Below are 17172 nucleotides of genomic sequence, written 5' to 3'. Positions count from 1 at the left end.
TCCATTTTGGAGGTCCCCTAGGAGAAATTGAAAAGGATAGCCTTTTGCCCTTCTTAGCCTTTGGGACACTGACTTTTTCTTTAAAGTCTAGACACTAATTCATATGGATGCAACAATTAGAATCTTTTGCAATTTGGATTTTTCAATATCTTAGTGGAAATATCAAAATCCACACAAGCCAATTCGAGAGTCACAAGTCAATTAATTTTGTGGCACCTTCTCTTCAAGACCAAAACCAATAAAACTATGACATGCCCACAAATTTCATCTAAAATGGGGAGCTATCGTGTATAGAGTTCATCAAATTAAGTACAAAATTAGGCACTATTATGTCTCTCTATTGAGGGATACCACTTCAATGGCTCACTTACCCTTGTAGTTTTTTCTAGATATGAGGCATTTACTATGTTCCAATAGTGTATTTAATAAACTTTTGGCCTTCAGTTCTTATCATATGTGCTACCTTTATCTAATCGCTCAATATCTCTCTAGGAAGTATGGGATGAGAGCTTGTTTGTGTAACCCTTGAAAAACAACCTTCTTAAAAGGCCATGGTTCAATGTGAGATTAGTGGGAATATTTGTTTCTAAGCAAGCTTTAAAATAGGTCTCATAGAATCTAAGGATTATTCCTATCTTTCTTGTCTTCTATATGTAGTATGTACTTTCATTCTGAATGCATCTCTTTCTAGACCTTAGAAGTTCTATCATACAGTTGGGGTTATAATGTCAAGACAAAGCAAAAGATCCAACTTTGTCATCTGTAGCCATATTTCCAAGAAAAACCTCACAACCTAGTGGTTCGTGTGGCAATAATAACATTTATCAATATGTCACTAATTACTTATTGCGGTAAGTGACTTCAATCAACTTGGTGACACTCAACATTAATTCAACTATTGGCCATTCTAATACATGTTAAGGACATTTAAAATATTGATATGCAAATCTCACACACTCAACGTGCAATATGAAAAATAGAGATGAAAATGGAGGCCACGACAAATTCCTTTCTATTCCACTTCATCTTCACATGTGTACATCAGAGATAATGATCATATATAGAGAGTTTAGGCACCCTTGCACAAGACAAGCCTACCTCTTGCATGATTGGGAGTTCAAAAAAGTATACACGTGTATGTGAGAGGATGCCATTAAAATTGATCTAAATACTTGAAGAACCTCATATTGTCCTTCGCGACCAACTATGAAGGAAATCTGACACCACTACTTAAATTCCAAGGGTTGAGAACTTTAATCCCATACATTTTTCCCTAGTCTAGCGGAAGCCATTCTAAACTTATGACGGGCTAACAACTAAAGAATTTGGGAAGAAAATGACTCCTAAAATTATATTGTCCTTGTAGGCACGTATAGTGTTATAGCCCAAAAGCAAGCCCAAGACAAAAAGGCCCCAGAAAGCCAGAAATGGAAGACATCCCAAGGCGAGAAAAGTGGAAAAGAAAGGCAAGCTCAAAAAAATGTAGAAAAAGTCTTAATGCAAAAGGAAGCACATAATAATGAGTGCATCGAATATTCTAGCAAAAAAAGCACTAGGTACATTGTAATTCATTTTGTAAAAGAGTACAAAGCTCCCTCCTATGCAATTTGTAAATGTAGATAGGCACAGACGAAGGAACCATGAAAAGAGGAAAGAAATAAGGAAAGAATACCTTAGCTAAAACGACAAGTCATGTAAAAAGAGATAGGCACCCAAAGAGGAGGAGGGCATGTACAAAAAGGCAAAAAAGGAAATAAAGAAGACCATTCTTGTATATGACCAAAACTAGCTCTTCTCTTCTCTTCTTGTTCTTGTTCTTGCTTGCTTAAGCTTGTGCTTGAGAGGGCATGTGAGGGAGTGAGAGAGTGAGTGGGTAAGGGTGAGGGACTGTGGTGGAGAAGCTCTCCATCTTCTCCTCTTTTCTTCTTATTCTTCTCTTCTTTTCTCTTGTCTCACGCACGGCAATGGAGCATGGAGCTTGGAGCTTAAGGATCGAGCTTGCTTGAGCTTGCACCTTGGATCATGGAGCTACTGGAGTGCTTGAGGGAGAAGGCAACTCAATCAAGCATAAATGTAAGTTCACTACACTCATACATGTGAGATCCCGTACAATTATGTGAGAGGTAACTATTGCACTTGGCTTGAAATGCTTGAAACAATAAGTGATCCGTGGGTCTTGGCGGTGAGCGAGAAGCTCCCACATTTTGGTTCTATTACTGGGACCAATGGATTTAAGCTTTGAGTGCTTGCATGCTTCAAATTGGGTGACGAAGCAAGAGTTCAACTTCAAAATAACACCTGGTTTTAGGTAGAAAAGCAAGGGATTCATAGGCTATTTGATCTCTTTTGTGGATTATTTTAGATGTAGGAAGCCTTTTGTGCATTGGATAGAGTAGAAGTTGTGTGTTTTGTATCAGATTGGAGACACTAAGATTTGGGAAATAAGGAAAATTTAACTCTTGTTGAGAAATAAGCACGATAACTCCCCTTGTAGTGGAGAGGATAAGGATAGCTAGGTGTAAATGGATTGGAGGATAGGGGAGCAAGGGGAAACCCTAACCCTAACTTCTCCAGAGGCTACATAAACAGCCTAAAGTACACACTCACAAATGAGGAGAGTGTACTAGTTGTACCTTGAACAACTGACTAAGCAAGATATTATTCTTGTACTTGAGCTCTCTCTCTCCCTCTTGTGCGCACACTCTCTCGTGCTTCCAACTCTGATCTTCAACATGGTATTAGAGCCATCTCTGATCCCTCAGCTTCCCTCAACCTTTCTACACACCTGAGTGCACAAGAAGATATATTGTCTTCTCATTTGCCCTCATTTCCACCATAACTAGCTTGATCCACCTCTGTTGGAGGATCTAGGGAGAGCGGAGGAGAGCATTTCAACTCTTGACTTCTTCTAGAGATATTCTCCTCAGCTCAAGGCAACTTGGCGTGGCACATCAAAGGCCGACATAAGGTGTCATGGAGGGCAGCATTGCACAAATCGTGAAATCTGGCGCAGATTTGCAAGTGGCCTGATACAAGCTGAAGCACGACCTGTAGAAGGCGCAATCATGGAGGCCACCATAGGGCTTTCAAAGCCCCCCAGTGGGCCATCTCCCTATAAGAGGGTTTGAAGAAATTCCTCCTGTGCTGGTGGCTATGAGCCAAAACCTAACTGTGGGTTTCTGGCAACCATAGCTAGGGAGCTTCAAGCTCACTCGTTTTCAATATTTCTCAACTTGGGCATTATCAATAGTGATTTTAATCACCGAAAAACACTTGTTAAGATTTGTTCCTGCCCTGTGGAGCTTAAATGCAAAGTGCTTCTCAATCCATAGGCAACATTAAACTTGTAAAGATCAACCTATATTCTGAAGAAAAAATGAAGGTAAGAGGAGAAAGAGTAAACACAAAAGGTGAAACAAGGGGAAGAGAGAGCTCATTTGCATTTAGGGAGATTGAGATGGAGCTTGTGAGAGAGAGATAAGAAGTGACAGGTCTATAGACTACAACAGCTATGATCCTTGGCTTTGATGTATTCAGCCCTTCCAGGTATGCTCAGAATCCCTATTGCTATTTATTATATTGTTTTGGAATCCTAGGAACATTGAATAGCATGCATTAGGTGTAAAAAAAACATATTTATGCCATACGGCGACCCTAGGCCTCAGACGGCCAAGTTGTGACCTATCTCGAACGTTCGAGCCACTTAAATATCCCACTCAAATCATAGGCCCTTGGATGGGAACCACTTGGCCTTAAGTAGTCGAGTCTAGGCCTTGAATGGCCAACCTCGAACACTCAGTCTTGGACGGTCAACTTTGGACACTCCAACTCCGACCAGACATCTAAAACCCTATCTAACTAGGTTTTTAACCCTTCAGGGGCTAACTAGGACCTGCCCCCAATTGACCAGTGACTAGGCTAGGGTTCAAACCTGTAAATGAACTTGTAGAATTGTTTGCACCTAGAGAAAGAAGGAATCTCAACCCAATAGTCCGCGGGGGGCTAAAAGATTCGACCTTGGCCGCTAGTTGATTAGAGACCTAAGCTAACACCCAATAGACCACATGTCACAACCCGTAAAGAACTCAATCTCAATTAGTCGAAAGTAATCAAAACCCCTTCTAACCACATCAAGAGCAGGAAACAAATTGAAGCAGTTGATTCCATCAAAGGTCACACTCGATAGTATAGGCATTTAAGCACATATGGAAATTGGAAAGCTTAATTTTGCACAGTGCACATCAAGATGCACTGCTACTGTATAAGTGTTGCACATTTGTAATCTCGTGGATTAACAAGGAATGCACTAAGGGAAATTAGCCTAAAAACAAACCCACCAATAGGAGCACAACCCCAGGAATTGGATAAGGGAACCAGAAACCAAGAACAAAGACACAGAGGGGACCAAACCATCACATCGCCAAGCAAAGGAAAGGCTCACCAAAATTAGGGGCAGTTATCTAGCCAACTTAGTTGACCTCATAGATGTACTAGTGGGTCGTGAGGCAATTACTATGGTAGGCACTAGCTCGAATGAGAACAGTCTAGACCTCGATCTTGACCTTAGCATGATAGCATCCCAACGACATCTAGCAACTTGTCACACAATACGACCAACAGAGACAAGGATAGCACACCATGGAAGATTAGTGTGGCAGATGTCATAGCTGACCTTGAGGAGGAGAGGAGACTGGCAAGAATGGCAAGTTATAGTCATGACCAAAGGGCTTAGAGGCTACATCGTGAGAGAGAGCTCAATGAAGTTCACAAGATTCTGGCCATATCAGGTAGGAATAGAACGGGAAGCAATGCTGATAGGGAGAGAGTTTTGGAAGTCGATCTCACACTAAGTGAGTTACTCACCAAAAGATTGCTAGATACTACTAGCGCTGAGCAGTGTGGCAGCCATGGCGACATCATTGCTAGCCGGGTTGGGAGTTACCCCAAATGCCAGAAGCCAAACGAAAATACCCATAGTTGTGAAGCAACTTGAGAAATACAATAGGGAATAACCCCTACAGCTTCGTCGAGCAGTCTGAGCAAGTATGCTAGGCTAATAACCTCACGGATCCCACTCAATGAGCACATGCATTTGGTCTTTGCTTGGAAGACAAGGGATGGACTTGATTCACCAGTGTAGACAACATTGAACGTAATAACTTCACTCAATTGAAGTATCTCTTCATTAAGAGATTCTCAAAGGCAGGATACTTCGATAACCTCATTGTTAAGCTAATGAATGACAGTTAGAAAGACAAAGAGGACATATGAAATTGCATCACCCATGTAAGAAGTCTCTATAAGAGGATACCTACAACTGAGCGACCCAATGAGAAAACGGTCTCCACTATGTTCATTAACAGGATCCGCAATGAAGAACTCTACAAGGCCCTTGCAAGCAACTTGAACATACAAAGGGACATGCTTGCAAGAGTCTTTAAGGAAGCCATACTATGGGTAGATGACTTGCTTGGGGAGAGAAGCTCTTAGATGATGTAGCAAGGTAGCAATGCAATTGGGAACATCAAGAGAGTGGTAGCTATGAGTGAACGAGCAATCTGCAGTGAATAAGAGAAAGGGAAGAGTGTTGACTAGACCCAAGCTATAGCCAATCTAAAAGCGAAGCTGGCTAGATTGCAAGAGTCAATACAAAGACCTATGTGACTCCACGTGTAGTGTGTACGCTATGGAGGGAATCACATTCCGTTTGAGTGCCCCAATTCCTGATCAAGGCCTTGTGCCAATTGTAGAAGATGTCATGCACTGTCAATTGCCAAGACGATTGCCTTACCCACAGTCTTACACACATTCATACTATTCAAGGGTTAGATAACCCTATTTTGGAAGAGGAGCCCCTTTGGCCACCCTCCTTGCACCCAACGATTCAAAGCCAGTTACCTTAAGGACATATATCAACCCTACTAGAATCCCTAGACCTCCAATACCTATTGTTACCCATCCATCGAATGCAACTCCAGTGCACTTTGTAAAGGAACCCCTAGAGGAAGATTCTTATTTGAACACTTATGTCTCTTATGACGAAGAAGGCAATCCCATGTTGATGGACTATAGACCCGTGCCGACCATAGCCTTAGGCAAAGGAAGAGGTAGAGGCCTAAAAGGAGCTCATAACAACCAGGAACCCATAGCCTGTTGGACATCTGGTCATCCAGGGCATGTCTTATCTTGTTTCCTTGAACGAATAGAGAGAAGGCTGACTTCAGGTACCCCGAATGCGAAGCCACACATCTGTTCACTGATTGCCCTAGGCGAAAGCCCTCCACTAGCTCGACAATTGTGCCATATGTGTCGCTTAGACTCTTTTGTGTCGAGTTTCATGACAATGATGCTATACCTATTCCCCTTAAAGTCACGACACAAGTTCAAACAAAGCAGGCCAGCATCTCACTACCTGGGCCTAGCAACTTGGATGCATCCTCAATAGGAAAGAAGAGTTGATGACATAGGAAAAAGAGAATTGAGGCAAAAATAACACTCAAGACTGAGAGTGAGACCACATTAACCAAAGGAAATAAAGTTACGGATGTTGAAGCACAAACATCTACTCCTAAGATGAGAGAGAAGGGAAGTGCTAAGGTTGGAGAGTACCCTGACCCTAACCAACAGCTAAAGGTTGCATATAAGGTCAAGAAGTGGATAAAAGAAGCACAAGCTCACCTTCAAGATGCCAAACCTATAGTTGAGGAAGAGATCGAGGAACTCTTAACCATGAACCCACCAATCTCACCCACAGGGCAGGAGAGACAATGCCACCATGTGAACTACTGCATGGAAAAAATGAGAAGGCCAGGAATACACAAACAATTCAAGAACATTAGCAAGGAACCCACGAAGTTAAGGAGGCAAAGAGGGATGGCGGCTTGCTAACCACACTCATAACAACTCCTGTAACATTGTCATTGGGAGAACTGCTTAGAGAAAATCCCGCACTTTGAAAGAATTAAAGTAATGGGTAGAACATAGTAATGACCATAAGCCGCAAGACTTTCCAGACCACGATGTCATGTCACTATGCGGACACGGTGTGAAAAACTCTAGAGTGCATCATCATCTGACTTTCTTATTGATCAAGAGAGTCAATGTGATCAAAGTCATTAATTCTAGTATCCGTGGCATAGATGGTCCAAAAATACTAGATTTTTTGACAATTTTAGTCTATTTTAGATATATTGGATATTGTTTATTGTAGATATCCGAAAAAGCTAGGAAAACTTCTAGATTAGGGTAGCATGCAAAAAGCAAGTTGCTTTTTCAGCTAGTTTTGGGATTTTTCATAAAAAAGAAAGATGGGCAAAATTGCGCGCGTCGCGATCGTAGTTGGTGCAGGCTGAAAACTGCACTTTGAAGTGGAAGAAGAGGAAGGAGTGAATTGGGAGACCTTAGACCAGGTGTCCTTGTATTTTACCCCCCTTTCAAAGCCAACGGAGCCATCAAATTTGGGTTCCGAGTAGTAGAGAGGAAGTTCTGGTATTGATGCACGTTTTTTGTCTATGAGGGAGCTCCAGGAGATCTAATGCTTGGAGAGTGCTTCTGAGTAGTGCCAGACAAGGGATTCCAAGTTCTATCAATACATATTGATTCAATTCATTATGATTTGTCTTTGTCATGTTTACCTTTTTTATATTCTTTTTTTAATTTTCCATCTCCTATCTCTGATCCTTGGTGGATACAACCTTTCAACAAAAACCCCTCCGACATTGGTGAACTTGACGTGAAAGGTCCTCATAAGAAGGAAAGACAAGATTGGAGAACCTTCAAACACAATCTCCAATGATGTTTTGCAATAGTTGGTGCAAAATATGAATATACTTATGCAGGTACAACAATAACAATAGGTGATGCAAGCTTCTGCTCAAACAGAAAGTGTTGTGATAAATGCTCTGCAAGCAATTGAAGTGTGAGATGAAGTTGTTCAATGGTAGGAATGTATTTGCATATGTACATACCTATGCTCAAAAGATTGAATTCTTCGGAGTGGCTCAACTTGTATAGAGTTGGTATTTTGTTCGGATCACTGTACATGAATTGAACGCACGAATTACTGAATTATACATGCAGAATGCTGACTGGGTAGCTTTCAAGAAGATACTCAGGGAAGAATTTTACATTGAAGATACCAGTTTGATTACATGCAAGCCTTTCCAAGAGTGGGTTTTACAACCCAATAAGGATCTTGTGGCTACAGAATTGTTAAGAGAATTTGAAAGTCGATTTGAGCAGTTGGATCTTGTAGAACAGTAAGCTCTTACAAGTCAGAAAATTGAATTGTTTCTACAAGTAGCAAATCCTGAGCTTCAAGAGAAGCTTGATAATTTGCTAAAGGATCACACTATAAAGACATGTCTGAAAATAGAGTGGAGACATGTCAAGGAAGCTGTTACTGCACTTGTGAAAATGCATAGAAGAAGAGAAAGATTGCATGTCTCTAGCTTGCCCACTGTTACGGGCAAAATAGTTTATCTATCCAGTAAGCCACCCACTTCTGTGGCTAACCCTATGGCTGTACCTGCTATTGTTTCCTCTATTAGGGAAGATGTCTTAGATGAATTGGTCAAAGCCATGCGGGATCTTCAATTGAAGGTTGCAAAATTGGATGAAAAAGGAAAAGAGAAAAAGAGACGAGCAGCAACCCCTAAGCCTGGAAAAAGATGAACGTGGTGTGATAGTTTGCAACATGAGAGAAAGGATTGTGCTCCCTATTAGGAGAGGCATTGACACGATAGCTCATATTTTGGAAAGATGGCAAGATCCATGCACAAGAAACGAGATTGCCTCTTACTTTGAATTTTGGAAAGGGAGATAGGCTGAAGTTGTTGGAAGACTTGGCTGTCTGAAATGCTTATGTAGCTATACATGCTTCTACTTTTAGTCTACAGTTGAATAGAATGCATGGCAAGTGATGATTGGTCCAAAGGCTAAAATATGGACACACGCTTTACATGCAGCTGAAAAGAAAAAAGTTACTGATAGTGAAATGTCTCATGTAGGGCAAGACATTCGTGACATAAATGGTTGGGAATCACCGGTAGATACATATTCACTGTATGCATATTTTGCAAAGGTACAAAATACGGATATACTTGTGGAAGAGAAACGAAAGAGAGATGAAGATAATGCAGGGACATCAAGAAGTGTGGATCAGCCTAAAGCTACAAATCAGCTACCTCCCGAGCATATTATGGGAGAGGCTAGTTAGGAGCAAATACAAGATAACAAACAAGAGGGCAAAAAGAAGGGAAAGTAGCCAGTATATAAGTTGCAGTCTGATATTGAGACAGCCCCACTGATCTTAAGAAGGTTCTTGAAAAACGAATCTTAAACAGTCGGGTGGAATTCACCTTGGGAGAGGTGCTTAGCATCGCCAAGCAAGAATTTCATGATGAGATCATTGACATAATTAACAGGAAGGGTCAGTTTCTTGGTGATATTCGGGTTGAATACGAGCATGAAGTAAGTACTGGATTATCTATGCAGGATGCTATTAATCAGTGGGACAGCATGTGAAAAAGAGAAGAAAGTGGCTGAAAATGCATTGTCTTGTAGCAATATGCATGGTGGAGTAAGGCAGATGTAACAATATGGGGAAGAGACTCTAGGATTTATTTCTCGAAATCATTACACAAGAAATCATTGGGCCAAGGCTACCACTGAAATAGTAGTGAAAATAGAGGAATGCGAAACTCCTTGTGTTGCTTTGCTTGACCATGGGTTTGAGATTAATGTCATTGAGTGTGGATTATATGAGAATGGTGCATGGCCTGTAGACACTGATCCATGGTTGGTGTATGAGGGCTACAAATAATTCTTTAGGAGAGCTCTATGCAGCATGTCCTAATGTGAAAGTGACGAATGGTGATGTACAAGAGGAGCAACACTTCTTTGTGCAAGATAATTCCTCATATGCAGTGATTTTGGGATAGCCCTATATTATAGGAGTGCATATGAAAACAAAGGTGCTTGATGATGGTTTTGCTTATGCAAGAGTGAGAAGCAAGGATGGGAGGAAAGCTGTCCAATTTCTTTCTGTTTGTGTTAATCATCCTAGAAATCGTGATATGCTTCGAGAGTCTCCTTTGGATCCAAATGCAAGGGAATTTAAAGACTTGGATTTTCATTAAGCGCTGCTATAATGCAGTGTCAAAGAGTTTACTGTTCATAATATAAATCATGGGTTTCTTATGATCACAGAAGAACTTCACTGGAAGTTATATGAGGAATTTGCATACAAAATTCAGACATTATTACCCAATAACCAACTTAGTTACATAAGTTCTTTTGTATTTAGCATATAATTTTCAGTTGTACCATGTATATTGATGAAAAATAAGTCTATGGGAACCTACAACTTGGTCAGCTGGAAGTAATTGACAATCTACAGTATAAATCACATTGATTCAAGTGTAAAAATATGGTCAGAACCCAAGAAAAATGCCAAAAGTTGCCAAAAGTCCACTAGGTTCACAGGGGACCTGAAGTAATAGACTAAAGTGACCAACAAGTGACCTGAGTAGGTCAAAAAGTGACCTGGGCCTGAGCAGGGAGCAGGCCGCATTTTTCGACGCAAAATGCGGGCTACACAGCCTGACTGCAACTGAGGAAGAGTTGGAGCTATGGTGCATGCTTTGGAGCATGCAAACTGGAGTTCAATAGGACCAGAAGATGAAGATGTAAACACGGTGAGAGCTCCACTTATCTGTCCATTTGATTTGACGAAAATGCATGATATGACAATCTATAAAAAGGAAAAATCTGAGAGAAAAGTATTCAGCCTGCTCTTATGCACGACTTCTTTCATTTTGTCTACCTCATTCTTGGTCCAATCAAGCTTGACTTGTACCCAAGTACTTGAGTGACTTTGGGGAAAGCAAAGGGTGAGGATTTTGAAGGTGTATGGGCTGAAATAACCAGTCATAAATAGGGCAGCCCACTGCTCTTGTCCATTTTTATGAGCAAACAAGAGATTTATGCGGTTGTAATGGAAGAAAATGACTGTTCATTAATGATTAAAGGAGCTTCTTCATGAGTTTATGCACTCATTTTGAGCTTGACTATGGGCTGGAATTTTCTATTTTAAAACAGGGCTGAAGCTAAAATTATGCTCCTTCAATGCATTTCATGTACCATTGGCCCAAATCTTGAATGTATTTGAAGTCTATCAACATAATACTTGTCCCAAAGAGTTGAAATCCGTCTATGTACTTGAAATAAAAGCCATTAGAACTTGCATTTGATATTCATATTTGGATTGAGAATCTGAAAATATCCTTTATGTTACGGTGTATGTATCCAGAGGCATTTGATGTAATCAAGATAGAGTTATTTATTCCATTCATGTATGCTAAATACATAGAGAAAAAGCTTGAATTCTTCTTCCACATCTAAATCATTTCTAAATCCCGGATCTTGTTAAACCCCAATCTATTTCCCTTTCTTGGACTTTGAATCCCATACTCCTCTTCTGCACTAAGCCCCGGTGGTAGACCTTCAGCCCTAAATAGGACGATAGTGGTGAACCCGACGTGAAGGGTCCGCTGCGGAAGAAGAAGTCCAATGGGAGAGTCATCAAGTTCGGGAGAAGATGCCTTGCAACAGTTGGTTCGTCTGATGCAAGAAAGCCAACAACAACAATTGCAATTTTAGTAGCAGTTGCAATTGCAACAACAACGGAGACAAGAAGAAGAGCGGATTGATGCTGCTGCCATTAAAGCCTTGGAAGTAGTTGGGCAAGAGCTCAAGCAATTTAATGGGCAAAATGTGTCCTCTTTTATTTGCCTCTATACTGACAAGATGGTCTTCTTTGGAGTTCCTCAACATGCCTGGAGCCGTTATTTTGCCCATCTGGCTGTGCATGGTCTCCAAGACCGAATTCATAGTCTTTTCCAAAAAGATGCGGGATGGTCCATGTTCAAGAAGGCTCTTCGAGAAGAATTTTTTCTTGAAGATTCTGGCCTTATAACAAAGAAAGTCTTCACTGAATGGGTTAAAAGGCCCAACAAGGGTCTAATTGCCACTGCTCTTCATCGGGAATTTAAAAGCAGATTTGCTCAACTAGATCCTGACGATCAACAAGGTATGGAAAGCCAAAAGATTGAATTATTTCTAAAAGCTGCAGATTCTTCTCTTCAAGAGAAGCTAACTGATCGACTTGAAAACCCTGGCTCTGAGAAGGGATTGAACACTGCTTGGAGTGATGTCACTGAAGCAGTTAATATGCTTACTCGAAGAGAGCGATTACGCCTAAGATGGGGATCAACCCCTGCATTAACTAAATCCGTGAAGGAGCCTATTCCAGGTTCTCGACCTCCTGTCTCTATGGCCGAGCAACCAATAAATTCTATTGTTCCATCTCCAAAGAAGGATGTCATGGACGAGCTGATTAAAAGCATGCGAGATCTCCATCTTAATCTAACGGAGATTAATTATAAAGTGGAAAGGCTTGATGTTAAAGTGGAAGAAAGGGGATGGTCAACTGCCCAAAGACCTGTACGAGAAGGCTTCAAAAGATGCTGTATCTGGTGTGATAGCCTATAGCATGACAAGAGGGAGTGCGGTGCATTCCGTGAAGCTGAATCACAAAAATTAGTCTTTTGGAAGGATGGTAAAATTCATGCAACCGAAACCGGGCTTCCTCTTGAGCCAAACTTCGGCAACAGTGGCATGAAGAAAAGATTGGAGGATTTGGCAACAAGAACAACCTATGCAGCTGTTGATGCAGCAACCTATGGGTTGCAAATTGAGCCAACTAATGAAATTATTAAAGCGTGTAAAACTAATGCAAAATCTGTGGATGTAGGCCTTGGACTGCATGGAGCAAGGCAAGGCAACTAAAGATGATTTAACCACTGCCAGTCAATGTATCCGAGGAAGAACCAGTTGGACTGAGCCTGTTGATTCATTTTCAACTTTTGCACGGTTAGCTGAGATCAATAATCATGAAGCCATGATAGAAGAAAAGAGAAGAAGATGTTGCCAGTCCTTCTTCTTCAGGACTAACTAAATGCATAACAAGAAATAAACCAGACCAACAGAAGGCTATTGAAAATCATCCACCACCAGAGTTTGACATGGGAGATGCCCCTCAAGCAAAGGAGACAGAAGGAAAAAGAAAAAGCAAACATCCCAGTTACAAGTTGCAGTTAGACATAGAGACCGCAACGGATCTTAAACGGATCCTAAAAGAAAGGATTCTTGGAAGTAGAATTGAATTTACATTAGGTGAAATTCTCGAAATTGCAAAACGAGGATTTCATGATGTAATAATTGATGTAATTAAACAAAAAAGACAATATGTTGGTGAGGAAACTGAAGAATCTGTGCATGCTTTTTTGCAAGCACTTCATGTGTATTTGTAGGATGAAGAGAAGCTGAAAACTCAAGGGATTCGATTGGAGGCAATCAAAGAATTGATTGCAGCCATAGAAGCCAAAGATGAAGACATTTATGAAGCAGAAACTGAAGAAGCCATTATGGTGGGGATTTCTCAATCTAAAGTGCAGCCCATGCTTAAGAAAGAAGCTCATCTTCATAATATCCAAGAAGAAAGTGATGCTCACTTTATTCCTAGTAGTCACTACTCCCGTACCCATTGGGCAAGGGCGATTACTGAAACCGTTGTTAAGATCGGAGAAAAAGAGACTCCATGTATTGCCCTTATAGACCATGGCTCGGAGATTAATGTCATGTCAAGAAGTCTCTACGAGAATGGCGGATGGCCCATTGATGTGGACCCAGGATGGCGCATGAAGGCAGCCAATAACTCTTTAACTATTGGTAATGTAAAAGATTAATTTCATTTCTTTATTCAAGATTTCTACAGCTATCCTATCATTCTTGGACAACCATTTATTTCCAAGTCTCGTTTAGAGACAAAGGCCCTTAATGATGGTTCATCATATGCTCGGATAAGAAGTAAGGATAATGACAAAGCTGCCCAATTCCTGACCTTCTGTGTAAATCACCACCGAAATAGGGATCAATTGAGAGATCATCATACTCCTCCTAATGCCCGAGAATTTAAGGGTTTTCGGGTAGCGCCGCTATAATGGATTTTTTCTTAAAGATGGTTACCTTTGGAGGCATGCGAAAAAGAAAGGAAGGGTGCATGTTCGTGTCTTAGGAGACAAAAAGACTCAAAGACAAGTCATGCAAGAATTTCATGAAAGCCTATTGGTTGGTCATAGAGGCATATGGGGCACTTTTGCCAAAATAAAAGAGAAATTTTGGTGGCAAAACATGTTTAAAGACATTGAGCATTTTGTTGAGTCTTGTCATGTTTGTCAAATGTACTCTACGGTAAAGCATAGAGATGGGCTTCAGCCCACCTATCCTTTATCCATTCACTATAGATGGGTTATTGATTTAGTAACCATGCCTACAGGAATTTGGAACATGAGATATCTAGTACTTGCTAGAGAAGATCTCACAAATCAAGTGGAAGGAAAAGCCTTGACAACAAAGTCTACTCATGCTGTTTGTAGATTTTTACTTGAATAAGTATTTTGCAGGTATGGATGTGTTGCCAAAGTAATTGCTGCTGATAGAGGAGAATTGGATACTGATGAGGCTCGCCATTTCTTCGCTCAATTGGGAATTAAGCTATCTCTTACTTCAGCCTACAACCCTGAAGGCAATGGTAAGAGTGAAAGAGGTCATCAACCAATTCTTAAAGCCTTAGCAAAATATTGCAAAGGAAAGATGAGGGAATGGCCTAGAATGCTACCATTTGCATTATGGGCTGATAGAACTACCCATAGTGCAATAACATGTTATATGCCGGCTGAACTAATATATGGACAGCCACCTATTATGCCTATTGAAGAGTCCATTGTCACATGGAGTATCTTACCTTGGGATGAAGGCTTGAATAGAGAAGAATTGCTGACTCTACGCATAAGGCAACTTGAAAGAAGGCCAGAAGATGTCAAGACATCCATTGAAAGGTTGAAAACAACAAGATTAAAGAATAAGAAGAGGTTTGACAAGCATCATTGACTCTGTCCAAGAGCTATTCAAGAGAATGATTGGGTACTTGTCTATGATAGCGGCCTGGACAATCAATATAGTGCTCATAGGAAGTTAGCCAGGCGATGGTTTGGACCATATGTTGTAAAAGTAGTACATAATAATGCTACTTACTCTTTGGCAGAAATGGATGGGACCATGATTAAAATACCAATAGCCAGGAAACGAATCAAGCTCTTCAAATGAAGAGAATCTTCAACTTATGAACTTGATGACTTAGATATGAGCCCTCTACTTGAAGACAAGTAGGAGGAAAAAGACTTACAGGATGAAGATGAAGATATATCAAAAGAAGACCCTCCTTAACCTGTAATCTTATGAAATGGCACATGTTGGAGGATGTGCAGGTTAGGAGGGGGTGAATGTGAAAGAGTTTACTGTTCATAATATAAATCATGGGTTTCTTATGATCACAGAAGAACTTCACTGGAAATTATATAAGGAATTTGCATACAAAATTCAGACATTGTTACCCAATAACCAACTTAGTTACATAAGTTCTTTTGTATTTAGCATATAATTTTTAGTTGTACCATGTATATTGATGAAAAATAAGTCTATGGGAACCTACAACTTGGTCAGATGGAAGTAATTGATAGTCTGCAGTATAAATCACATTGATTCAAGTGCAAAAATATGGTCAGAACCCAAGAAAAATGCCAAAAGTTGCCAAAAGTCCACTAGGTTCACAGGGGACCTGAAGTAATAGACTAAAGTGACCAACAAGTGACCTGAGTAGGTCAAAAAGTGACCTGGGCCTGAGCAGGGAGCAGCCCACATTTTTCGGTGAAAAATGCAGGCTGCTCAGCCTGACTGCAACAACTAAGGAAGAGCTAGAGCTATGGTGCGTGATTTGGAGCATGCAAACTGGAGTTCAACAGGACTAGAAGATGAAGATGTAAACACGGTGAGAGCTCCACTTATCTGTCCATTTGATCTGATGAAGATGCATGATATGACAGTCTATAAAAGGGAAAAATCTGAGAGAAAAGTATTCAGCCTGCTCTTTTGCACGACTTCTCTCATTTTGTCTACCTCATTCTTGGTCCAATCAAGCCCGACTTGTACCCAAGTACTTGAGTGACTTTCGGGCAAGCAAAGGGTGAGGATTTTGAAGGTGTATGGGCTGTTATGGGCTGAAATAACCAGTCATAAACATGGCAGCCCACTGTTCTTGTCCATTTTTATGAGCAAACAAGTGATTTATGCGGTTGTAATGGAAGAAAATGACCTCTTTTCATCAGGACTTTGTTCATTAATGTTTAGAGGAGCTTCTTCATGAGTTTATGCACTCATTTTGAGCTTGACTATGGGCTAGAATTTTCTATTTTAAAACAGGGCTGAAGCTAAAATTATGCTCCTTCAATGCATTTTATGTACCATTGGCCCAAATCTTGAATGTATTTGAAGTCTATCAACATAATACTTGTCCCAAAGAGTTGAAATCCGTCTATGTACTTGAAATAAAAGCCATTAGAACCTGCATTTGATATTCATATTTGGATTGAGAATCTGAAAATATCCTTTATGTTATGGTGTACGTATCCAGAGGCATTTGATGTAATCAAGATAAAGTTATTTATTCCATTCATGTATGCTAAATACATAGAGAAAAATCTTAAATTCTTCTTCCACATCTAAATCATTTCTAAATCCCGGATCTTATTAAACCCCAATCTATTTTCCTTTCCTGGACTTTGAATCCCATACTCCTCTTCTGCACTAAGCCCCGGTGGTAGACCTTTAGCCCTAAACACGACGACAGTGGGGCTACATTAGTGCTATTCAGAGGATGTACTTGCCTCTTGATGGAATGAAGCATGTATTTACTATTGGTTATTCTTAGTTTACAGCAAATAGTTCATGTTGGTTTAAGCCTATGGAAGCTATGTGTAAGGCTGAATGCATATCTATGAAACGGGCTACTAAGGAATTGAGAGCATTGGGGCTGCTAGCTGAAAATGAAGGCATTTCAGGCATCTTTTATGGATTGAATATTAATGACACTATGGCTGAAATTTAAATAACAATACATGCAGAAAATGAGGCTGAAAACAGAGGTCAGTATGTTCTTTGGACATGTATGATGTTATAGCATTGTTTACTCAGCAGGAAGGATTACAATGGGCT

Source organism: Lygodium microphyllum, chromosome 24 (genome assembly GCF_053477565.2).
Source record: "Lygodium microphyllum isolate KBCC chromosome 24, Lygodium_microphyllum_v1.1.10, whole genome shotgun sequence".
Classification (NCBI taxonomy): Eukaryota; Viridiplantae; Streptophyta; class Polypodiopsida; order Schizaeales; family Lygodiaceae; genus Lygodium; species Lygodium microphyllum.
Note: the sequence above shows the minus strand (reverse complement) of the source record.